This window comes from Pan troglodytes, chromosome 2, assembly GCF_028858775.2.
Source record: "Pan troglodytes isolate AG18354 chromosome 2, NHGRI_mPanTro3-v2.0_pri, whole genome shotgun sequence".
Taxonomy (NCBI): domain Eukaryota; kingdom Metazoa; phylum Chordata; class Mammalia; order Primates; family Hominidae; genus Pan; species Pan troglodytes.
The window spans coordinates 180,047,078-180,072,661 of record NC_086015.1 but is presented as its reverse complement, the minus strand read 5'-3'; the positions used below and the strand labels follow the sequence as shown (position 1 = coordinate 180,072,661).

The window sequence follows — 25,584 nt, the reverse complement described above, 5'->3', positions numbered from 1 at the left end:
GCACTTAGGCTTAGTGGTCAGTTGGTAGGCTCTTGCTCCGTTGTGTGGCTCCCGTATATTTCCTCACAGTTGCAGATGTGTTCCCTCTCAATGCTCTGAAAGTGTGGGCTCCTTTTTCACTTGAGTGCTGGCTATAGATCACGGCTTGGCACTCCCTGGCTGCCCTCCGCAGCTCTGGAGTCATCTCAGGGTTTATATTTCTTTCCCAACTTGGAGGAAAAGACATTAGCAGTGGTTGTGGCCAAGGGTCTTTTACTTGTCTTTTGGGAGCTCCACCCCAGAGAGATGCAGGTCTGCAATCACTCAGTGCAATCAGCCTGGCATATGGAATTTGTTCTGTGGGTCCAAGCTGGGAGTTCCCTGCCTGATGACAAGCGGGGTGTGTGGGACCAGTGAAAGACAGGCTGGCTTCCTCTCCTTGGGTTGACTGCTGCTTGTTGGAGGTGTGGATAAGGTACCTACAGCCTTTGCTCCTTCAACAGTTCAAGGGTAGCAGGGGTAGCACCACTGCACGGGCAGTGGCAGAGGGGCTTTCAGTTGCCCCTGGGGGCTCCATCTCCAAGGACTATGGAGCTGCTGTTACTAGAAGGGTTCAGCCAGTGGAGTGGGGCAGCTTCACTCCTGGTGTGAACCTGGGGCTCCACTTGTTGGAAAACAGGGGGTGGAGGGCTCACCAGGAGTAGAGACTGGTCTCCTCTCTGTATGTTAACTGAATTGTGCTGTAAGCTCATGTGTAGCCCTTAGGTTCTTTCCCAGACCAAGGGCAGGAGGGCTAGAACTGCTGCTGTGGCAGTGGCAGAGGGGCTGACAGATGCCTCTGGGAACCTTTTTCCAGGGAACCTCTGGGCCACTACCAGTGGGTATGCTCAGCTGTGGGTGGGGTGACTCTTCTGCAGTCATAAGCCAGGGGCCTTGTGTGGTAAAGAGTGAGAGGTAAGGGTTCCCAGGAAAGAAGGGCATTGCAACTGCAGAGATGGAGGGGTTGTGGGTTGACTCTGGGATTTTCTTCCCAGAGAAATGCTGGGCTGCCTCTGATTAAAGTGGTCAGACAGGGTCAAAGTGGTTGTGCTGGAGTCCCAGGTCAGGTGGTCCTGCCCAGTGAGGAGAAGTGAGAACCGAGACCTGTGTGAACAATCTGGCCACTTTTTTGTTAGGTGGGTGTTCTGTGCTGGGGGTTCAGACCAACCCCTGCTCCCCATGGACTCTCCAGAGCCTGGAGACAATAAGAGTGAGGGCTGCAAAACAGCAGAGAGGGCAATCCACCCCTCCCACTGGGGCTCTGTCCCAGGGAGTTGCAGAGCTGCAACTGGCTTGATAGCCCCCGTGGGGGTGAGGGGTGGCTGAAGACTCAGGCCAGGAGAACCCATGCTGTGAGGAGACATGGGATCAGGGACCCACATAACAGTCTGGCCACTTTTCTGTAGGGCTGCTGTGGTATGCTGGGGGTCCACTTTAGTCCCTAGTCACCTTAGATTTTCTAGTACCTGAAAGTATCAACAGTAAACTCTGCAAAACAACAAAGATGATGGCCTGCCCCTCCCTCTGGGGGGAGCTCTGCCCCAAGTGGTATGGACCTGTTGCCAGCCTAAACACACTGATGGGAGTGGCTGGGGACCCTGGTTGGGGGCATAGAAGACCCCCAAAAAACAGAAAACAAATAACAAAATGGCAGAAGTAAGTCCTTACTTATTAATAATAACATTAAATGGAAATAGACTAAACTCTGATATAAAAGACATAGAGTGGCTGAATGGATTTAAAAAACAAGATCCAGTGATTTGTTGCCTAGAAGAAACACACTTAACCTATAAAGACACAAATAGATGGAAAATAAAGGGATAGAAAAGGATATTTCATGCAAATGGAAACCAAAAAAGAGAAAGAGTAGATGTATTTATAACAGGCATAATAGGTTTCATGAAAAAACTGTAAGAAGACAAAAAAAAGTCATTACATAATGATAAAGGAGTCAATTTAGCAAGAGGATATAACAATTGTAAATATATATGCACCCAACACTAGAGCACCCAGAGATATAAATAAATATTGTTAGAGATAAAGAGATAGACTCCAACACAATAATAGCTGGAGACTCTTAACACCCACTTTCAGCACTGGACAGATCTTCTAGACAGAAAATCAACAAAGAAACATCAGATTTAATCTACACTATAGACCAAATGGACCTGATAGATATTTACAGAACATTTATCCATTGGCTGCAGAATACACATTCTTCTCAGTACACATGTCATTCTCAAGGATAGACCGTATGTTAGGTCACAAAACAGGTCTTAAAACATTAAAAAGGCTGGGTGTGGTGGCTCACACCCATAATCCCAGCACTTTGGGAGGCGGAGGTGGGTGAATCACCTGAGGTCAGGAGTTCGAGACCAGCCTTGCCAACATGGTAAACCCATCTTTACTAAAAATACAAAAAATTAGCCAGGTGTGGTGGCACACACCTGTAGTCCCAGCTACTCTGGAGGCTGAGGCAGGAGAATTACTTGAACCCAGAGGGCAGAGGTTGCAGTGAGCCAAGGTCACACCACTGCACTCCAGCCTGGGCAACAAGAGTGAAACTCCATCTCAAAAAAACTTAAAAAAAAAAAAAGAAATAATATCAAATATCTTCTCTGACCACAATAGAATAAAGCTAAATATCAACAACAAGAGAAAGAAAAGTGTAAGATAAATGACTAGAAGCAGCTAATGTGTGACACTCTCACAGAGAGAAATAAAAGGAGTGATACATAGAGCATCTTCAACTGAAGCATCCAAGTACATACATTGGGATTCATCAAGAAAACAACTCAACCAACAGAGAATGAAGAAAAGCAAGTCAAGACAACCACCCACCTGTGAGCCACATGGAGCCAGGGGAGCCTCCCCTGCCCAGGGAAGTGGTGAGTGAGTGAGCAGCCCCAGGGACCCATGCTTCTCCCATGGATCTTTGCAACCCGTGGGTCAGGAGATCCCCTCATGAATCCACTCCACCAGGGTCTTCAGTCTGATATGCAGGGCTACATGGAGTCCTGGCAGAGCAGCTGCTCAGGTACACTTAGAGCCCCAGAAGCTTTAGATACCCAGGCTTTTCAGCAAAAGCAGCTGCAACTCTGGCAAAGCAGGAGGTTAGACCTTCATACATACTCCTAGGAAAGGGGCTAAATCTAGGGGATGAGGCAGCTATGGTCTGCAGGCCCCACTTCCACAGCATCTTGCAGGATAAGACTCACTGGCTTGGAACTTCAGCCAGCCACGGGTAGCAGTGTTACACCTCCCTGTAATTGGGCTTCCAGAGGGAGGGGCGGGCCACTGTATTTACTATTGTGCAGCCTTAGCCACTGTTGCCCTTGTGCTCTGGGAAATCTGAGTTAACTGAAGACAGGAGTAGTCCCCCAGCACAGTGCAGCAACTCTGTGGAGAGGTGACCAGACTGCTTTTCCACGTGAGTCCCAGACCTCATTTTTCTTCGGTGGGTGAAATCTTCTGACCGAGGTCTACAACCACCCTTGCGAGTGTTTTCTAGCCAGAAGTAGTCCCAAACCTCCCTGGGATGGAGCTTCCAGAGGGCAGGGTGGGCCACCATCTTTGCTGTTTCATGGCCTTAACTGCTGTTGCCTTTGGGCTTGGGAATCCAAGGTGACTAGGGACTGGAGTGCTCCCTCAACACAGCATAGCTGCTCTATGTTGAGGCTGCCAGACTGCATTTTCACACAGGTCCCAGTTCCTGTTTCTCTTCATTGGGCAGAATCTCACAATCAAGGTCTACAACCACCCCACTGGTGTTTTTGGACCAGTAACATGTCCATACCACCCTGAGATGGAACTCCCAGAGGGAGGGGTGGGCCTCCGTCTTTGCTGTTTCACAGCCACAGCCATTGTTGCCTTTGGGCTTTGGAGAGTCTGAGGCAGTGGGGGAGCTGGAGCAGACCCCCAACACAGCACAGCTGCTGTGCAAAAAAGTGGCCAGACTGCTTTTTTATGTAGCTTCTTGATCCTGTTTCTCTAGGACTGGTCCCTGGTGCTTTATTTATTTCATTTGGTGAGGTAATGTTTTCCTGGTTGTTCTTGATGCTTGCTGATGTTCATTGGTGTCTGGAAATGGAAGAATTAGGTATTTACTGTAGTCTCCACAGTCTGGTCTTATTTGTATCCGTCCTTCTTGGAAAGGCTTTCCAGGTATTTGAAGGAACTTGGGTGTTGTGATCTAAGCCATATCTGCATTGGGCTGCATCCCAAGCCTGGTCACACTGTAGTTATTGCAGACTCATAGAGGTACTGTCTTGGTGGGGTGAGATCTGGAAGAATTCTCTGGATTACCAGGCAGAGACTCTTGTTCTCTTCCTTTACTTTCTCCCAAACAAATGGAGTCTTTCTGTGCTGAGCCATCTAGAGCCGGGGGTGTGGCGACACAAGCACCCTTGTGGCCACCACCCCTGGGATGTGCTGAAGTCAGAACAGCACCAATCTCACCCAAGGCCTGCTGTAACCACTCCCTGGCTGCTGCTTATGTTCACTAAAGCCATAGGGCTCCATAATCAGCAGGTGGTGAATTCAGCCAAGCTTGTGTCCTCTCCTTCAGGCCAATGAATTTCCCCAGTCCCCCGGTGGGTTCAGAGATGCCATCCAGGAGTCAGGGACTGGAGTCAAATACATTAGAAATCCACCTGGTGTTCTGTTCGACTGTGGCTAAGCTGGTACTCACAAATGAGACAAAGCCCTTCCTACACTTACCTACCATTTCCACAGGTAGAGGAGCGTCTCCCCATAGCCACCACCGCAAAAGGCCCACGGGCAGTACTGTCAGCCTACCACCAAAGTTCACTGAAGGCCCAAGGACTCTTCAATCAGCTTGTGGTGAATGCTGCCAGGTCTGGGACTCACCCTTCAGGTCAGTGCACTCCCCTCTGGCCCAGAGTAGGTCCAGCAATGCCATCTAAGGGACAAGGTTTGGAATTGGGGTCCCCAAGAGTGCTCTACCCCATTGGGTGTTCTGTCCATTTGTTGCTTTACCCCACTGTGACCCAGCTGGTACCAAGGTGCAAGACAAAGTCCCCTTTACTTTTTCCCTCCCTGCTTTTCTCAAGCAGATATCCTCCACAGCTGGGAATGTGCTGTGTCTTACATGAAGCTAGCACATCTTAGAGTCTCACCTAAGGCCCACAGCATACTATCTGGGTATCGTGTTGGTAATTTAGGGCCCAAGGGCTCTTTAGTCAGTGGGTGATGAATCCTGTCAGTATGAGGTCCCTCCCTTCAAGGCAGCAGGTTTTCTTCTGGCTTGGGGAGTGTCTAGAAATGTCATCTGGGAGCGAGGGCCTAGTATGGGGGCCTCACATCTCTGCTTGGTGCCCCATCCTACTGTGGCTGAGCTGGTATCCACAATGAAAGACAAAGTCCCCTTTACTTTTCTCTCTCCTCTTCTCAAGCAGAAGGAAGCAGTCATTTTTATTTCTGTGAGCTGTGTTGCCTATGGTTGGGGGTCAGGTGGTGTGAGCACTCCCTTATCTTCCACAGCTGGTATCTCACTAGGTTGCTTGTCCCCAGGCCCGCTGGCTCTAAGCCAAACAAAGCACAAGGAGTTGCCTAGAAGTTGCAGTCCTTGTGGCCTAGAGTTCTTTTCATGTTTATTGAGGACCCCAGAATACTTCAGCCCATGGCGATGAGACTTGTTGAAACTCACGTTCCAACCTCTGACATAGGTGATTCCCCTCTGGCTAAGACTCATCTAAATGCTCCCTCTGCCGGTGAGGATGGGCGTCAGCTGAGTTCAACTCAGTTTTGCTTTCAGCTGTGACAAAACAGCGCTGAATTCAATGCAAAGTCTTAAAACTGCTGGGTCCTCCCTCCTCCAGGCTCACAGTTTCTTTCTCCTCATCACATGGCCTCTGTCTGGGGTGAGGAGGCATCGGGGATTCAAGACTCTCTTTCCTTCCCTCTTCAGTGCCTCTCTCAGGTATATTAAGTTATAACCAGATACTGTGATTGCTCACTTGGCTTTTCATTCTTATAAAGGTGTTTGTGTGTAGATTTTTTTTTTTTTAAATTTTGGGTCCCTGTGAAGGGGGGCCATTGATGGAGGCTTGTATTTGGGCATCTTGCTCTGTCGTTCCAGGAGCACATCGTTTTATTTCCATGTGTTTTTATAGTTTCCAAAGTTCCTCTTGTTATTGATTTCTAGTTTTATTTTATTGTAGTCAGAGATGTCTGCTATTGTTTTAATTTTTAAAATGCTTTAAGACTTGTTTTGTGACCTAACTTACGGCCTATTCTTGAGAATGACCCAAGTGCTGAGGAGAAGAATGTGTATTCAGAAGCTATTAGTAAATATTTTGTAAATATCTAGGTCCATTTGGTCTACAGTACAGATTAAAGCTGATATTTCTTTGTTGATTTTCTGTCTGGAAGATCTGTCCAATGCTGAAAGTGGGGTGTTGAAGTCTCCAGCTATAACTGTATTGGGTTTTTTTGTTTGTTTGTTTTTTGCTTTTTTTTTAATGGAGTCTTGTATCGTCACCCAGGCTGGAGTGCAATGGTGCAATCTTGGCTCACTGCAACCTCTGCCTCCTGGGTTCAAGCAATTCTCCTGTCTCAGCCTCCTGAGTAGCTGGGATTACAAGCACCCACCATCACGCCCAGCTAATATTTTGTATTGCTAGTAGAGATGGGGTTTCACCATGTTGGCCAGGCTGGTCTCGAACTCCTGACTTTGTGATCCACCCACCTCGGCCTCCTAAAGTGCTGGGATTACAGATGTGAGCCACCACGCCTGGTCTTGTATTGGGTTCTATCTCTCTCTTTAGCTCTAATATTTGCTTTATGTTGGGTACTCCAATGTTGGGTCCATATATATTTACAATTGTTGTGTTCTCTTACTGAATGAACCCCTTTGTCATTATATAATGGCCTTTTTAACTCATTTTATAGTTTTTGTCTTAAAATCTGTTTTGTCTGATATAAGTATAGCTATTTTTTCTCTTTTTTTGGTTTCCATTTGCACAAAATTTCTTCTTCCATCCCTTTACTTTTAGTCTATGTGTGTCTTTATAGGTAAAGTGTGTTTCTTCTAGGTAACAGATCACTGAATATTGTTTTCTTTGTCCATTCATCCACTCTATATGTTTTGATTAGAGATTTAATCCATTTGTGTTCTGTGTTATTATTAATAAGGGCTTACTACTGCCATTTTGTTATTTGTTTTCTGGTTGTTTTGTAGTCTTTCTTTCCTTCCTGTGTTCCTTTTTGGGAAGGCAATTTTCTCTGGTTGTATGTTTCAATTCCTTTTTATTTTTTGTGTATCTGTTGCATATTGCTTTATTTGAAGTTACCATGAGGCTTGCAAATAACATCCTACAACCCATTATTTTACACTGATGACAACATAACACTGATTGCAAAACAAAATAACAAACAAGCAAAGAGGAAACTGAAAAAGAACTCTACATTTTAACTTTATCCCCTGCTTTTAAAGTTTTTGTTGTTTCTATTTATATCTTATTATACTGTCTATGTCTTGAACAATTGTTTTAGTCATTACTTTTGATAGGTTTATTTTTAGTCTTTCTACTCAAGATGTGAGTTGTTTATACACAATTTCAGTGTTAGGATATTCTGTGTTTATGTGCTTACTACTAGCAGTAAATTTTGTAACTTCAGATAATTTCTTATTGCTTAATCAATTCTGCTGTTGAGAGACTCTGATAGATTCTTCAATATGTCAATTGAATTTTCAGGTCCAGAATTTCTGCTCGATTCTTTTAAATTATTTCAATCTCTTTGTTGAAATTTATCTGATAGTATTCTGAATTCCTTCTCCATGTTATCTTGGATTTCACTGAGCTTTCTCAAAATAGCTATTTTGAATTCTCTGTCTGAAAGATCACATATTTCTGCCACTCCAGGATTGGTCACTGGGGCCTTATTTAATTCATTTGGTGAGGTCATGTTTTCCTGGAAGGTGTTGATGCCTGTGGATTTGCACCAATGTCTGGGCATTGAGGAGTCAGGTTTTTATTGTAATCTTCACAGTCTGGGCTTGTTTGTACTCATCCCTCTAGGGAAGGCTTTCCAAGTATTCAAAGGGTATTGAGTGTTGTGATGTAAGTCTTTGGTCATTGCAGGCATATGTGTGTTAAGGGGAATCCCAATCCTAGTAATGCTATGACTCCTGCAGCTCTGTATAGGTACCACCTTTTTGGTCTTGGGTAAGATCCAGGATGTTGCGGGAAGTCAGGGACCCCAAACGGAGGGACTGGCTGAAGCCATGGCAGGAGAACATGGATTGTGAAGATTTCATGGACATTTATTAGTTCCCCAAATTAATACCTTTATAATTTCTTATGCCTGTCTTTACTGCAGTCTCTAAACATAAATTGTAAAGATTTCATGGACACTTATCACTTCCCCAATCTATATAGACCCTTGTGATTTCCTATGCCTGTCTTTACTTTAATCTCTTATTCCTGTCAGCTGAGGAGGATGTATATTGCCTCAGGACCCTGTAATAATTGCATTAACTGCACAAATTTTACAGCATGTGTGTTTGAGCAATATGAAATGTGGGCATCTTGAAAAAAGAACAGGATAACAGCAATTGTTCAGGGAATAAGAGAGATAACCTTAAACTCTGACTGCCGGTGAGCCAGGCTGAACAGAGCCATATTTCTCTTCTTTCAAAAGCAAATGGGAGAAATATCGCTGAAATCTTTTTCTCAGCATGGAACATCCCTGGGAAAGAGAATACGCGCCTGGAGGTATAGGCTTATAAACAGCACCCCCAGGTGCACCTGTCTCTTATGGTCGAGACTGCAGGGGTGAAATAGACCCCAGTCTCCCATAGTGCTCCCAGGCTTATTAGGAAGAGGAAATTCCTGCCTAATAAATTTTGGTCAGACCGGTTGATCTCAAAACTCTGTCTCCTGATAAGATGTTATCAATGACAATGGTGCCCGAAACTTCATTAGCAATTTTAATTTTGCCCCGGTCCTGTAGTCCTGTGATCTCACCCTGCCTCCACTTGCCTTGTGATATTCTATTACCTTGTAAAGTACTTGACGTCTGTGACCCACACCTATTCGCACACTCCCTCCCCTTTTGAAACTCCCTAATAAAAACTTGCTGGTTTTTGAGGCTTGTAGGGCATCACGGAACCTACCGACATGTGATATCTTCCCCAGACGCCCAGCTTTAAAATTTCTCTCTTTTGTACTCTGTCCCTTTATTTCTCAAGCTGGCCAATGCTTAAGGAAAATAGAAAAGAACCTATGTGAATATTGGGGCAGATTCCCCGATACCAGTAGAATTGCTTAGATTACCAAGTGGAGACTCTTGTTCTCTTCCCTTACTTTTCCCCAAACCAACAGAGTCTCTCTCTCTCCATGCTGAATTTCTTGGAACTGGGGGAGAGGTGACACAAGTACCCCTGTGGCCACCATTTCGGGACTGTGTTAGGGCAGACTAAGAGCCAGAACAGCACTGGGTATTGCGACCACTGTCAAGTTACCGCTGATGTTTCCTCAAGGCTCAAGGGTTCTACAATCAGCAGGTGGTGAATCCAGCCAGGATTGTATCTTTCCCTTCAGGGTGGCAAGCTTTTCCCTATCCATGGTAGGGTCCAGAAATGCAGTCTGGGAGCCAGGCCCTGGAGTTGGGAACCTTGGGAATCTACTTGGTGCTCTATTCTACTACAGCTGAGGTGATGATACCCAAGCTGCAAGACAAAGTCCTTCTCACTCTTCCCTCTCTTTTCCTCAAGCAGAAGGAGCCTCTCTCAATGGCCACCCCAACTCCAGATCTGCATTGAGTACAGCTTGGCTACTGCTGATATTCACTCATGGCTCAAGGGCTCTTCAGTCAGCTTATGGTAAATGCTGCCAGGCCTGGGTTTTTCCCTTCAGGGCGATGGGGTCCCCTTTGCCCTAAGGTGGGTCCATAAATGCCCCCCGATGAGCCAAGGCTTGGAATCAGGGTTCTGAGAAGTCCACTTAGTGCTCTACCCCACTGTGGCTAAGATGGTACCCAAGCTGCAAGACAAAGTCCCCTTTACTCTTCTCTCTTGTTTCCTCAAGCCAATGGAGTCTCTCTCCATGGTCACCACAGCTGGCAGTGTGTTGGGTCACACCTGAAGCCACAACAGCATTGGGGTTCACCCAAGGCCTGTAGCGAGTATTGCCTGGCAACCACTAATATTTATTCAAGACTCAAGGGCTCTTTAGTCAACAGCAGGTGATGAATCCTGCCAGGACTGGGTTTTTCCCTTCAAGGCAGCTGTTTCCCATCCGGTACAGGGTGTGTCTAGAAATGTCATCCAGGAGCTAGGGACTGAAATCACAGTCTCAGGACTTTGCTTGGTGCCTTATTCTACTGTGCCTGAGCTGATATCCAAGATGCAAGACAAAGTCTTCTTCCTCTTCCTTTCCTTTCTTCAACCTGAAGGAAGGAGTCTCTCCCACAGCTGCAGGCTGTACTGCCTCAGGTTAGGGGAGGAGTGACATAAACAGTGCCTTGGCTGCCCCAGTTAGTTTCTGATTATGTTGCATGCACCCCAAGTCTACTGGCTCTGAGCCCAGCACAGCACCAGGACTTGCCCAGAAATTGCAGTTCTTGTGGCCTAGACTGCCTTTCAAGTTTATTTAGACCCCCAAAAACTTTAGCCTGCAATGGTGGGGGCTAGCCAGAACCCAGTTTCTGATTTCTGGGATAGGCTGGCCTAAATTCTCCCTCTGTGGGCACCAGCTGAATTCTGCCTTGTGTTGCTTTCCACTGTGACAGAGCAGCTCTGGGTTCCAATTGCAAAGTTCCACTGCATTCTCTGCATTCTCATGCATTCACTGCATTCTCCCTCCCGCAAGCACACAGATCCTCTCTTCTCTCCATGTAGTCACTACTTGGGGAAGGGGAATGGGTGGTGTCAGCAATTCAAGACTGATTTCTTTTCCATCTTCAGCGCCCCTTTCCTTGATATGATGTTAAAACCAGGTGTTGTGAGTGCTCCTCTTATTTTTTGTTCTTATGAAGGTGTTTCTTGTGTGAATAGTTTTTAAATTTTGTGTTCTGGGGTTGGGGTGGCGGATGATCGCTAATTTCTTTTCCTGCTAGCAATGCATGACAGTTCTCATTTTATTCTATTAGTTGAATACTTGATATTTTTAGAGTTTTACAATTTTGTTTATTAAACACATGTGAAATAGGATCTTAATATTGTAATTTACTAGTGTGATTGAGTATTTCTCATATGTTCATAGGTGATTTGAGCTTTTCTTTTTTTTTATTATACTTTAAGTTCTAGGGTACATGTGCACAACGTACCGGTTTGTTACATATATATACATGTGCCATGTTGGTGGGCTGCACCCATTAACTCATCATTTACATCAGGAATATCTCCTAATGCTATCCCTCCCCCCACCCCCGCCCCATGACAGGCCCTGGTGTTTGATGTTCCCCACTGTGTCCAAGTGTTCTCATTGTTCAATTCCCACCTATGAGTGAGAACAAGTGGTGCTTGGTTTTCTGTCCTTGCAACAGTTTTCTCAGAATGATGGTTTCCAGCTTCATCCATGTCCCTACAAAGGACATGAACTCATCCTTTTTTATGGCTGCATAGTATTTCATGGTGTATATGTGCCACATTTTCTTAATCCACTCTATCATTGATGGACATTTGGGTTGGTTCCAAGTCTTTGCTATTGTGAATCATGCCGCAATAAACATATGCGTGCATGTGTCTTTACAGCAGCATGATTTATGATCCTTTGCGTATATACCCAGTAGTGGGATGGCTGGGTCAAATGGTATTTCTAGTTCTAGATCCCTGAGGAATCACCACACTGTCTTCCACAATGGTTGAACTAGTTTACAGTCCCACCAACAGTGTAAAAGTGTTCCTATTTCTCCACATCCTCTCCAGCACCTGTTGTTTCCTGACTTTTTAATGATTGTCATTCTAACTGGTGTGAGATGGTATCTCACTGTGGTTTTGATTTGCATTTCTCTGATGGCCAGTGATGTTGAGCATTTTTTCAGGTATCTGTTAGCTGCATAAATATCTTCTTTTGAGAAGTGTCTGTTCTTATCCTTCGCCCACTTTTTGATGGGGTTGTTTGATTTTTTTCTTATAAATTTGCTTAAGTTCTTTGTAGATTCTAGATACTAGCCCTTTGTCAGATGGGTAGATTGTAAAAATTTTCTCCCATTTTGTAGGTTGCCTTTTCACTCTGATGGTAGTTTCTTTTGCTGTGCAGAAGCTTTTGAGTTTAATTAGATCCCATTTGTCAATTTTGGCTTTTGTTACCATTGCTTTTGGTGTTTCAGTCATGAAGTCCTTGCCCATGCCTATGTCCTGAATGGTAATGCCTAGGTTTTCTTCTAGGGTTTTTATGGTTTTAGGTCTAACATTTAAGTCTTTAATCCATCTTGAATTAATTTTTATATAAGGTGTAAGGAAGGGATCCAGTTTCAGCTTTCTACATATGGCTAGCCAGTTTTCCCAGCACCATTTATTAAATAGGGAATCCTTTCCCCATTTTGTGTTTTTGTGAGGTTTGTCAAAGATCAGATGGTTGTAGGTGTGTGATATTATTTCTGAGGGCTCTGTTCTGTTCCATTGGTCTCTATCTCTGTTTTGATACCAGTACCATGCTGTTTTGGTTACTGTAGCCTTGTAGTATAGTTTGAAGTCAGGTAGCGTGATGCCTCCAACTTTTTTCTTTTGGCTTAGGATTGTCTTGGCAATGCAGGCTCTTTATAGGTTCCATATGAGTTTTAAAGTAGTTTTTTCCAATTCTGTGAAGAAAGGCATTTGTAGCTTGATGGGGATGGCATTGAATCTATAAATTACCTTGGGCAGTATGGCCATTTTCACGATGTTGATTCTTCCTATCCATGAGCATGGAATGTTCTTTGATTTGTTTGTGTCCTCTTTTATTTCCTTGAGCAGTGGTTTGTAGTTCTCCTTGAAGAGGTCTTTCACATCCCTTGTATGTTGGATTCCCAGGTATTTTATTCTCTTTGAAGCAATTGTGAATGGGAGTTCACTCATGATTTGGCTCTCTGTCTGTTATTGGTGTATAAGAATGCTTGTGATTTTTGTACATTGATTTTGTATCCTGAGACTTTGCTGAAGTTGCTTATCAGCTTAAGGAGATTTTGGGCTGAGATGATGGGGTTTTCTAAATATACAATCATGTCATCTGCAAACAGGGACAATTTGACTTCCTCTTTTCCTAATTGAATACCCTTTATTTCTTTGTCCTGCCTGATTGCCCTGGCCAGAACTTCCAACACTATGTTGAATAGGAGTGGTGAGAGAGGGCATCCCTGTCTTGTGCCAGTTTTCAAAGGGAATGCTTCCAGTTTTTGCCCATTCAGTATGATGTTGGCTGTGGGTTTGTCATAAGTAGCTCTTATTGTTTTGAGATATGTCCCATCAGTACCTAGTTTATTGAGAGTTTTTAGCATGAAGGGCTGTTGAATTTTGTCAAAGGCCTTTTCTGCATCAATTGAGATAATCATGTTATTTTTGTCTTTGGTTCTGTTTATATGATGGATTAAGTTTATTGATTTGCTTATGTTGAACCAGCCTTGCATCCCAGGGATGAAGCCAACTTGATCTTGGTGGATAAGCTTTTTGATGTGCTGCTGGATTAGGTTTGCCAGTATTTTACTGAGGATTTTTGCATCAATGTTCACCAGGGATGTTGGTCTAAAATTCTCTTTTTTTGTTGTGTCTCTGCCAGGCTTTAGTATCTTGATGATGCTGGCCTCATAAAATGAGTTACGGAGGATTCACTCTTTTTCTATTGATTGGAATAGTTTCAGAAGGAATGGTACCAGCTCCTCTTTGTACCTCTGGTAGAATTCGGCTGTGAATCCATCTGGTCCTGGACTTTTTTTAGTTGGTAGGCTATTAATTATTGCCTCAATTTCAGAGCCTATTATTGGTCTATTCAGGGATTCAACTTCTTCCTGGTTTAGTTTTGGGAGGATGTATGTGTTGAGGAATTTATCCATTTCTTTTAGATTTTCTAGTTTATTTGCGTAGAGGTGTTTATAGTATTCTCTGATGGTAGTTTGTATTTCTGTGGGATTGGTGGTGATATCCCCTTTATCATTTTTTATTGCATTTATTTGATTCTTCTCTCTTTTCTTCTTTATTAGTCTTGCTAGTGGTCTACCAATTTTGTGGATCTTTTCCAAAAACCAGCTCCTGGATTCATTGATTTTTTTGAAGGGTTTTTTGTGTCTCTAGCTCCTTCAGTTCTGCTCTGATCTTAGTTATTTCTTGCCTTCTGCTAGCTTTTGAATGTGTTGCTCTTGCTTCTCTAGTTCTTTTAATTGTGATGTTAGGGTGTCAATTTTAGATCTTTCCTGCTTTCTCTTGCAGGCATTTAGTGCTATAAATTTCCCTCTACACACTGCTTTAAATGTGTCCCAGAGATTCTGGTATGTTGTGTCTTTGTTCTCATTGGTTTCAAAGAACATCTTTATTTCTGCCTTCATTTCGTTATGTACCCAGTAGTAATTCAGGAGCAGGTTGTTCAGTTTCCATGCAGTTGAGTGGTTTTGAGTGAGATTCTTAATCCTGAGTTCTAGTTTGATTGCACTGTGGTCTGAGAGACAGTTTGTTATAATTTCTGTTCTTTTACATTTGTTGAGGAGTGCTTTACTTCCAACTATATGGTCAATTTTGGAATAAGTGTGATGTGTTGCTGAGAAGAATGTATATTCTTTTGATTTGGGGTGGAGAGTTCTGTAGATGTCTATTAGGTCTGCTTGCTGCAGAGCTGAGCTCAATTCCTGGGTATCCTTATTAACTTTCTGTCTCGTTGATCTGTCTAATGTTGACAGTGGGGTGTTAAAGTCTCCCATTATTATTGTGTGGGAGTCTAAGTCTCTTTGTAGGTATCTAAGGACTTGCTTTATGAATCTGGGTGCTCCTGTATTGGGTGCATATATATTTAGGATAGTTAGCTCTTCTTGTTGAATTGATCCCTTTACTATTATGTAATGGCCTTCTTTGTCTCTTTTGATCTTTGTTGGTTTAAAGTCTGTTTTATCAGAGACTAGGATTGCAACCCCTGTTTTATTTTGTTTTCCATTTGCTTGGTAGATCTTCCTCCATCCCTTTATTTTGAGCCTATGTGTGTCTCTGGACGTGAGATGGGTCTCCTGAATACAGCACACTGATGGGTCTTGACTCTTTATCCAGGTTGCCAGTCTGTGTCTTTTAATTGGAGCATTTAGCCCATTTACATTGAAGGTTAATATTGTTATGTGTGAATTTCATCCTGTCATTATGATGTTAGCTGGTTATTTTGCTCATTAGTTGATGCAGTTTCTTCCTAGCATCGATGGTGTTTACAATTTGGCATGTTTTTGCAGTTGCTCATACCGGTTGTTCCTTTCCATGTTTAGTGCTTCCTTCAGGAGCTCTTGTGAGGCAGGCCTGGTGGTGACAAAATCTCTCAGCATTTGCTTGTCTGTAAAGGATTTTATTTCTCCTTCACTTATGAAGCTTAGTTTGGGTGGATATTAAATTCTGGGTTGAAAATTCTTTTCTTTAAGAATGTTGAATATTGGCCCCCACTCTCTGCTGGCTTGTAGAATTTCTGCTGAGAGATCCACTGTAGGTCTGATAGGCTTCCCTTTTCAGGTAACCTGACCTTTCTCTCTGGCTGCCCTTGACATTTTTTCCTTCATTTCAACTTTGGTGAATCTGAAAATTATGTATCTTGGAGTTGCTCTTCTTGAGGAGTATCTTTGTGGCATTCTCTGTATTTGCTGAATTTGAATGCTGGCTGGCCTTGCTAGGTTGGGGAAATTCTCCTGGATAATATCCTGAAGAGTGTTTTCCAGCTTGGTTCCATTCGCCCCGTCACTTTCAGGTACACCAATCAGATGTAGATTTGGTCTTTTCACATAGTCCCATATTTCTTGGAGGCTTTGTTCATTTCTTTTTACTCTTTTTTCTCTAAACTTCTCTTCTCGCTTCATTTCATTCATTTGATCTTCAATCACTGATACCCTTTCTTCCACTTGATCGAATGGGCTACTGAAGCTTGTGCATGCATCATGCAGTTCTCGTGCCATGGTTTTCAGCTCCATCAGGTCATTTAAGGGCTTCTCTACGCTGTTTATTCTAGTTAGCCATTCGTCTAATCTTTCTTCAAGGTTTTTAGCTTCTTTGTGATGGGTTCGTACATCGTCCTTTAGCACGGAGAAGTTTGTTATTACTAATCGTCTGAAGCCTTCTTCTCTCAACTCGTCAAAGTCATTCTCCTTCCAGCTTTGTTCTGTTGCTGGTGAGGAGCTGCATTCCTTTGGAGGAGAAGAGGAGCTCTGATTTTTCAAATTTTCAGCTTTTCTTCTCTGGTTTCTCCCCATCTTTGTGGTTTTATCTACCTTTGGTCTTTGGTGATGGTGATGTACAGATGGGGTTTTGGTGTGGATGTCCTTTCTGTTTGTTAGTTTTCCTCCTAACAGTCAGGACCCTCAGCTGCAGATCTGTTGGGGTTTGCTGGAGGTCCACTCCAGACCCTGTTTGCCTGGGTATCACCCGCAGAGGCTGCAGAACAGCAAATATTGCAGAACGGCAAATGTTGTTGCCTGATCCTTCCTCTGCATGCTTCGTCTCAGAGGGGCATCTGGCTGTATGAGGTGTCAGTTGGCCCCTAGTGGGAGGTGTCTCCCAGTTACGCTACTCAGGGGTCAGGGACCCACTTGAGGAGGCAGTCTGTCCGTTCTCAGATCTCAAACTCTGTGCTGGGAGAACCACTACTCTCTTCAAAGCTGTCAGATGAGGCATTTAAGTCTGCAGAAGTTTCTGCTGCCTTTTATTCAGCTATGCCCTGCCCCCAGAGGTGGAGCCTACAGATGCAGGGAGGGCTCCTTGAGCTGCAGTGGGCTCCACCCAGTTCGAGCTTCCTGGCTGCTTTGTTTACCTATTCAAGCCTCAGCAATGGTGAACGCCCCTCCCCCAGCCTGGCTGCCACCTTGCAGTTCGATCTCAGACTGCTGTGTTAGAAGTGAGCGAGGCTCCGTGGGCATGGGACCCTTCAAGCCAGGAGCAGGATATAATCTCCTGGTGTGCCATTTGCTAAGACTGTTGGAAAAGCACAGTATTAGGGTGGGAGTGTCCCAGTTGTCCAGGTACCTTCTGTCATGGCTTCCCTTGGCTAGGAAAGGGAATTCTGGACCCTTGCACTTCCCGGGTGAGGCGATGCCCCACCCTGCTTCGGGTCACACTCCGTGGGTTGTACCCACTGTCCAACAAGCCCCAGTGAGATGAACCCAGTACCCCAGTTGAAAATACAGAAATCACCTGACTTCTGTGTTGCTCACACTGAGAGCTGCTGACTGGAGCTCTTCCTATTTGGCCATCTTGGAATCTCCCTTTGAGCTTTTCTTTGTATTCCTTGCTCATTAAAAAAAATTTTTCTTAATGACTCATAAAAACTTTTTGAATATCTTTCTTATACCTTCATACACACAAAATAATTATGGTTATATGTTTTTTAAGTTACAATGGCCTCCCCTAAATCCTGTAGTTTTAATAATATTATCAAGCACTATTATTTTTCAGATAAGAATTCTGAGGCCTCCATGATATTTCCCCTCTAGTTTGTCTTTATAATTCACCATTTTTCCCCTCCAGAATGTATGTAGGAGATGATTTCCTCTCAGCAGTTTACATATGTTTTTCTTTGATATCTTTGATTACTTATTTTGTTTCTTTTGATCTCATGTCTTCTGTCCTCTGCAAGTTTTATGTTCTTTATTTTTATTTTTATCTGTCATATGCCTGTATACATTGGAATAGCCTCTTTGGTTTGTTCTCTGTGACATCAATTTTATATTCTGCCATGTAAATTTGTTCTTTATTTTTAAATCACGTTTAATTTTGATTTTGTATTTTTATATATTTATAGACTCCTTCATTATCTATTGCAGTTGTATTTTTCTCTCAAATGAATTAACTGTAATGTCTTTCCTCTACTTTTCATACTATGCATGTATTTTGATATTCCATTCAAAATGTCAATAGTCTTTTCAATTTTGCTTTGGTTTTTCTAATGTGTCATTTTCAGAGGTATGCATTTCTTTTGTGTGTTCGGGGTGGTGTTCCATTAATCTCTACTATTTTGTTTCTGCGGATCTTATGGATTTGTGTATCCTTATGTGTGAATGAAAAGAAACTCTCCCAGGCTCAGTATTTGCCAACAGAGAAGATGTATCTGTCTTGTCCCCACCATAGGTCCAACTGGGTCTTGTTAAATACCATTCTGAAATCTATGACTGGCAGGTAGACTGCTGTGCTAAATTCTAGTTCCATGTATATTATTAGTAGACCTTTAACTCACGCAGTTATTCTGGTTGAGGGAGGCTCTCCTACTCTCAGTACCTGACTTAGGGCAATTTGAAGCAAGGTAGTATATGAAAAGCTGTAAGTCCTGCTAGTCACTGCTAATATGGCTCTTCCTATCTCTCCTCCTATTTCTTAACTTTATGTGCTGGTTTTTATTCCCCAATACACAATATAGCATCATATATCTATATGACAGTACGTGTTGATTTCTGAATTGTGCTGTCTGTATGAAGGTAGAAAGAGAAATATTAACTAAAGATGGGGAAGCAAGTGTACTGGCCACCTCAAAAGCATTACTCATGGGATTGCTTGCGACTGATTTGTACTCTGGGACCTTGAGTTACCAGGCAGGCAGATAGTGTTTTCCTGTCTTTGTCAAGAGCGTTCGATATACTCTGGGTCAGTATCAAATCTTGTATTTTCCCATGGGTTTTGGTTCTGAATTTTACTCTTTAAGTCATGCAGCTTGTGCAAGTATTTTTCAGATGAGCAGTAATTTGACTGACATTCTTAGGTTTTCCATGTAGGTATTTTTTTTTTCTTTTAATTTCATGTATATTTTTAGTGGGACATTAAGAGAAGTTGAACCAGAGTCTACAATCCAGATGTTGTTTAAAATTAAAGTCAAAACATTCTATAAGCTTTAATAATTGTACTGTACTGATTTAGGACAGACTAGTTTGGGGTTTATAACAGCCTGGGACAAAGGTGGGGTTTAGTGAAAGGCAAATTCATGTAACAAGGAAAGCTGAAAAGATGCTGGAAGGAACCAAGGCACAGATGTTTTTCTTAGTAGTGATTGGAAGTTAATGTCAGATCTACCTGTAAATATGCCAGTCCGGTCAATTTATGGTTAATATGGGTTTTAAATGTGTGAGATCATGTCTGGGTTCAGTCAGAGATTGAGAGCCACTCAGTGGTGGAATGGCCACTATGGTGTAGAATGTGCTGTGTATTTACAACAATAGTAGTTCTTTATTGGTAGTTTAAATACTGCGTGTAAATTGTCATTGTGTCACTTCAGGTCCTTTGAGAAGAAAATATTAAAGTGAAATTATATATGAATGAGATTTTTTTGGGGACATGTCAGCAGTGGGTATTTGGGAGGGAACAAGATTTGTTTGGTAGAGCCTTTAGACAGTGCTTCAGGGTTTGGACTTGTGAAACATGCGAGGAAAGGACAGACTGGGTAGGAGGAGTCTCAGACTGCAGTGTATTTCTGAGAAACTTTTGAGTGGGCTGACAGGAAGTCCTTGAGCAAACACTTCCCACTAGAAGAGTCCTGCTTTAGACAGTAATGGGCCAGCTCCAGTGGCCCCCATCAGGCTTTCATTGGCTGGGAGCACCTGGGGGAAGTACGGCCTTGGCACGAACACTGCAGTGGATCCTAAGAATGGCAGTTGGAGGCGTCGGTCATATATAAATATTTGCCATTTATAAAGTGTATCCTATAGTTTATATTTTAATATTTAATCTATACAACTAACTTGTAAGTTAAATTGTATTGTCTGTATTTTATAAATAAAGAAACTTCAATTTGGAGAGAACAAATAATATAAGATCAAACGCTCATTAAGTGACCATGCCAGAATTTAAATATAGGTCTATAGTTACATATTAGAATTCTTTTGGTTGAAGGCAATAAAAAATATATTTCTAAGAGAAGGCACTTATTTTTAGGATATAGTCACAGTTGTCACACAGGACCCAAGGGCTGACAGTGCCCAGGATACCCTAGAAGCAGGGATTGGCATGCAATTAAGGCTGTTTCTCTTTTTCTCACTTCTGCTTCACTCAGTGGATCTGATTAAGTCTTTTCTCTTTCTATATAACTGATTTTATATGCGTATGGCAAAAGAGTGACTGCTCACAACTGTTGAGTTCAAGAGAGCTTCAAAGACTCAAGCTGGAATGACTTTCTCAGGAAAGTGGTTTCTACAGCAGCTAGGATAAGGTATCTGCTTCTAGACTAGGTAAATTAACTGGAGGGCTGAAATCTAGTGAAGAGATTCTGAGGGGTGAGGTGAAGGAGAGTTTGCCACTGCGGTTATCATGTGAATGGCTGGGAAAGAGGAAAGAAGTTACCAGAAAAGGAGGTGTTGGATATAATACTCAATAGGTGTACACAATAAGATAAACTTTTCAGTGGGGTAAACCTTAAATATAATTGTAGTGAAATATCTGTGTGTGTGTGTATGTATACATATATACATATATATACACACAGAGATATTATACGCAGAGAATATATATTTATTCCACCTTTTGTTCCTTTTGATTGCTTGTATCCTTAAAATTACCAGTAAATCACAATGCTGGTGAGATCTCTGATTTACGTGAGTCTGATTGAAATCTGATTCCTTTGGTTAGCTCAATCCCATAGCAAACAACTGAAATCCTTATAAGGCATTTTTCTTCGTAATTGTCTTCCCTTCTTCATTGCTGGAGGATGTAATCATGGGCTGAATTGTGTCTTCCCCAAAATTCATAAGTTGAAGTCCTAACCCTTGGTACCTGAGAATGAGATCATATTTGGAGGTAGGGTATTTAAAGAGGTAGTTAAAATAAAGTCACTAGGGTGGATCCTAATCCAATATGACTGGTACCTTTACAAGAAGAGCAGACTAGGACACAGACACACAGAGAAGACCATGTGAGGACATAGTGAGAAAATAGCCATCTATAAGCCAAGAAGAGAGGCCTTACTGCCAACTCTTTGATCTTGGACTTCTAGCCTCCAGAATTTTGAGAAAATAAATTTCTGTTGTTTAAGCCACCCAGTCAGTGGTATCTTTTTATGGTAGCTCTAGTAAACTAATCAGATGGGAAGAGGGATCGTGTCTCCTTTTCCTTTTTGTTCACTCATGGAATCCATGCAGGACCCAGCCTTACTGTTTTGTGTGCCTTCCTTCCCGGGTTTCCTTTGGGACCCTAAATTTTTTATTCCATTGGTATGTTGAACATTTTTGTAACTTGAACATTCCCTTGGATCATTTCCTCCACCTCAAATGGATTATCAAGGGATAATTCATTTGGAATGACTGGAGAAAGTCTTATGAATAATTTTTCTCTATATTGCAGCATTTTGTTTATGCTGCTGGAAGCTATAGGTCAAACCTTGTAACCTATGATAAATGGAGTAAATTACTTTGATGACATTTTGGGAATATTATAAAAAATGAAAAAAGGGTACATAATATGTACCTGGAAACCTAAGGTATTTATTTTGCTTCGTGACTATTACTGGGGATTCTGAACAGTTTTACTTGATTTAATTAACTTGCATTTTCTATTTTTTTTTGATTTTCTGGAAGCATTGCAAATTGCAAGCTTTCTAGTATTCTCAATAGATTCTACTCTGTTTATTATATAGGTACATGGAGATTCTACTGTCATTTTAAATGGAGAAGTTCCCTAGGGCAAATTTTAGGATTTTGAACTGTCTCACTTAATGCCTTAGTTTGCAAAATGTCTATGACTTTTTCTGCAAATAGAACAGAGGGGAACCACTCTACTGTTATGTTTAAAGGACATGGGGGAATCTAAATATTAAATTTTAATCTAATTCTTCCCCTGCTTGCTAATTTGCACAATGTTTGAGCTATCCGAAGGCATTCTTAGAAATGGGTATTTGACATGATATTCTAATTTTTCAAGCAGCCTTGCAATGGAAGTGTACCAGGCAGCATCTTTCCTTTAGTGGCCCTCACCTCCATTATCTGGGTTCAGATGAGTGCACAACCAAGAAAAGGAGCTGCAGAGCTCATGTTAAACCTACTCATAAATAATATACCTATCCATTCCCTACCCCCTGCTTATATTTTTACAGAAATACCATGCAGTCAATTATGTTTAAAGTCTTTCTAAAGCTGTGGGGAGACATTCTATCCTACTAACTCTGAGAAGTCCAGAGCAAACAGAGAAAAGAGGAAAAAGGAAGTGGCTGAGAAAGTGTTTTGTAGATGTACTTTTTTTTTGTAATTAATATTACTTAAAAAGATTAGAGTATGTTTGAACTGACGAGGACTGAAGTCATTAAGTACCAAGCTTTGAACAGAAGATGGCAGAGATAGAGGAAAGGGGACATATTTTTGGCTTCCTTCAAGGCAGTATTCAAAGAAGCCTGTAGGCAGTGAGTTACAGGAGTTTAAGAAATATTTCCTAAGGGAATCTATGAAGGTCTTTATTTCCTGTAAAAATCTACAATGTGTACACTTCTGAGCCTGCAAGATGTTTGTCTTCCTGCCAGAGGCTCTGACCAATTATGTGAGCTGTCAATTCTCTTCCTAGGTCACCTCAGTAGATGTTTACCTGTCACCTATGAGCTGCCAGGCCTCAGGCCTGTGTCAACATCATCTAGATAAGAGACTGCATCAAGATGAATAAGAATTTTTCCTTCCCTTAAAAAGTTGATGTTCCTACAAAGGAGGACACATAGAGGCTCAAGGCTTTCTAAACTCTTACCGGTTAGAGATGATGAGTGATTTCTAGTCAGAAGGGAAGAAATAAAGACTAAAGGGAGAACAAAAGAAAGTTTTAATAAAGAGTGAAAGATAAATACTACTAGCAAGTGGAAGATTCTGACACTGGAGAAAGTAGGGAATATTACTTTAGCTTGAGTTATATTATGTGTATGGGACCCTTCCCAGAAAAGGGGAATTTGGATCTTATGAAGAAATGGTAGCAGCTCATATTCCACAGATCAAGTGGCACAATTACTAAGTCCTAGTTTATATAGATAAGCCTGTTACAAGGTCAAGGAAGGAGATGCTTAATGTTGTTTTGTATCTTCTTTTTCAGGCTACAGAGTTAGCTGTACGGAGTTAGTTTTAGGTAGATTTAATATAGTAAATTGGATGGTGTTCTGTTTTCCTAGAACAGGTACGTGAGAACTGACAGAGTTGTCACAAATCTATCAAATCACACTGATCATTATCTCATTTTGTTGATTCATGAGAGGTTGACTGTGTTTATCAGAGAAGATTCATGGCAACAATGGTATAGAAGTCTTATAAGAAACGGAATAACTTGGGTAAACTTATTGCCTTAGGATGAAAGCTTAGATACATATTAAAATTACATTTGCTTACTTGAATCCACCCATTAGAGGGTGGGGAAATTGTCTCTTTTTACTATTCTAATCCTTACCAGACCACATTGTACAAAGTGTTTCTCAACAGATGTCTGTTGAAAAAATACATGAACGAGGAAAATGTTGGTGTTCAGTGGATGTTGCATTTGAAATAGAATTTAGATTTTTGAGCTATAACTTAAGACTCCAGAATGATAGGATTTTGGCTAGGGTAGGAACACAGTTCAAAATTATTTGAGTGAAATTTAAACTGAATATACACGGGAAGAAGATAAGTAATAAAATACACTGGTGTAGAGCATGATTTTGCAGAATGCAAATAGTAGGAGGGAATGTAGGAGATGCTTATGATTTACATGGAAAATCAGTAATGGTACCAAAAGCCAAAATTATAGCCTCCAACACATATACCACTGTAGAACATTAGAAATTAACAAGATATTGAGCGATTTTAATTTATGGCAAGAGGTTTGTATACATTCATAGTTATCATTGAGATTAATTGAGATGTGATTCAAAATTAAAAGATGGTGATGGTATCTCTTTAAAGAGGGCAGACATTTTTGAAAATAAATTAGAGAAATAGTTATATTTATGTATCAAGGGGCCATAAACTAGTGTAGAAACTCATGATGTGAGATTATAGCTGAGGAAAATAGAAACAGAAATCTGAAATTGTTGGGAGAGTGTTCTCCAAGCTTTCTGGCCAGAAGGAAGAAAGAGATGATATACTTTTGACACAGATCTGAAAGATGACCCTGTGCCAGGCCAAAGTCATGATTGAGGAATTTCAATTAAGACATCTCCTAGAATCTCAACCTGCAAAAAATTTGAGTGTGTGTAAGCTCATGACATTCTTTGACAAGCTGTAAACAATCTCCTGAAAGATAGGCCATTAGGGAAACAGTTCCTTTTGGTCTGACTCTGAAATATAGGATACATTTATTGGCAAAGTGAGAGGAACAGAAGCTTTGGGGAAAGTCACTATAATATTTTAGAGTTCATCATATTCATTGAGGGGAAGCCTGGTATGGTTGACCATGTGCTACAGACTTCAAGAGGGTCAATGTAGAAAATATCAAGGAAAACATAGGCATGATTTCATGGCATTCTACATTAAAGGGAAGATGTCAACAGCTTTGGGATGTTGTTCGAAATGCCATTTTGATTCTGCATACTGTAAACCATTTGTCTCATAAAAATTAGGGGTAAATTTTGCTGGCACAGTGGTGCACACCCAGCTACTCAGGAGGCTGATGTGGGAGTATCCATCCCCTGAGGCCAGCTTAAGCAACATAGCAAGAACCTGTCTCTTAAAAAATAAAAATTAGTGGGAATTGTGAACTCAGAGTTTTGAGAGATATGTGATTTAAAAAGTACAAATTAATGATAAAAAATCCTAGAGTGGTCCACATGTGTAAGAATAATGTCCATAAAGTTGAAGGGTACTCAAGTTTGTGAAAAGTGCCACTGACAATAAAATAGGATTTCTTCATTATATTCAGAACAAGAAACAGATCGAGGAAGAGGCAGAGTAACAGCAGCCGGGAAGAAGATACAGTTTTGTAAGTTACCCTATAAATTTCCTTGTATCATCTTTGTTAAAATTGATCTTCATATTAACAAGAGTGGGGCAAACATTGAAATGAAGAATGCAAACTCAAAACAAAAAAGATGAGGGAGCATTAGCAGTTCAGATTTCAAATCTTATGAATGACATCTTAGGTTACTCAGAAGTTTCAAATGAATTAATTGAATGGCTATTTGTTATTGCAGAGAAATTGTGGAGACTGGGCAAGATGTGGGGGACAAAAGTCAAGCAATTATCAAAAAATTTTGTAAGAGAAGGGTGATGTCTGCAAACAAAATGCCCAATTCTGTCAATACTTAGCCATAATTATTGTTCATTGAGGGGAAACTCTCCTCCCCTCTTTGTTAGTAATTTTAACACAATCTCAGTTATGTAACTTTACCCCTACATATGTCAGTATTCATATAAAAAATAAAAAGAATATTTTCATACATAACCACAATACCAGCAAAAGTGACTTATTAAACAGATTTGTGATTTACCAAAAGTGGAAAATGATGATTGAAACATGGAAAGGATTGACATACATTCATA

General features: G+C 41.6%; 1 long non-coding RNA gene across 2 annotated transcripts in view; it reads left to right on the top strand.

Annotated features, from left to right (window-relative positions):
* LOC134809532 (uncharacterized) overlaps positions 1-25,028 on the top strand; it is a 63,562-nt gene extending 38,534 nt beyond the window's left edge. Inside the window, exon 3 of one of the 2 annotated variants that reach the window (XR_010155465.1) lies at positions 24,965-25,028. This is a non-coding gene — a long non-coding RNA (uncharacterized LOC134809532). Of the gene's footprint in view, positions 1-4,752; positions 4,889-24,964 lie in introns of those variants that run through there. The other variant, XR_010155464.1, reaches the window with a different exon arrangement.
* Positions 25,029-25,584: the final 556 nt, after the last annotated feature.